Raw genomic sequence first — 959 nt, 5'->3', positions numbered from 1 at the left:
TATCATTCCTATTCACTGTCCAACTCTCTGATGCATAACACATAATTGCTAAGACAATAACCTGGATCAGATGCACCTTAGTCTCTAGCCTGACGTTGCTCTTCAGTACTCTTGAGAGGTCCCTCACAGCTGACTTTCCCAATGCAATTCCTATCCTGATTTCCTGGCTTCTATTACAAAGAGTGTTGACTCTGGAACCAACTAAAATTGTTAACTCTCGCAATCTCTTCCCCATCCATACTGATGCTGCCAATTGGCCCAGTGGTGAGAATCTTTGTTTTTTTGATGTTGAGCTTCAATCCATATTGAAGACTGCAGTCCTTGACCTTCTGCAGCAAGCGCTTCAGGTCCTTCTCAGTTTCAGCAAGCAGGGTTGTGTCATCTGCATAATGCATGTTGTTGATGATTCTTCCACTAATCCTGATGCCATATTCATCCTCGTACAGCCCAGCATCTCAGATGATCTGTTCTGAATACAGATTGAAAAGGTATGGAGAGAAAATATATCTCTGATGAACCCCCTTCTTGATTTTGAACCATGTAGTGTCTCCTTGCTCTGTTCTGATGACTGCGTCTTGGTCCAAGTACTAGTTTCACGTTAGCACAATCAAATGTTCTGGGATTCCCATTCTTCTTAGAGTCAGTCAAAGCTTGTTGTGATCCACACAGTCAAAAGTCTTTGCTTAGTCAATGAAGCACAGAGAGACTGTCTTCTGGTATTCTCTGCTTTCAGCCAAGATCCATCTAACATTAGCTATAATATCCATAGTACCATGAGCTCTTCTAAATTCAGCCTGCACATCTGGCAGCTCTCTGTTGACATATTGTTCCAAACTTTTTTGGATAATTTTCAGCAGATTCTTGTTCGCATGTTGTATTAATGATATTGTTCAATAATTTCCACACTCTGTTGGGTCAACTTTCTTTGGAATGGGAACAAATACCGATCTTTTCCAGTG

Source organism: Elephantulus edwardii, unplaced genomic scaffold (genome assembly GCF_000299155.1).
Source record: "Elephantulus edwardii isolate Elephantulus edwardi_28Jun2011 unplaced genomic scaffold, EleEdw1.0 scaffold00056, whole genome shotgun sequence".
NCBI lineage: Eukaryota > Metazoa > Chordata > Mammalia > Macroscelidea > Macroscelididae > Elephantulus > Elephantulus edwardii.
Note: the sequence above shows the minus strand (reverse complement) of the source record.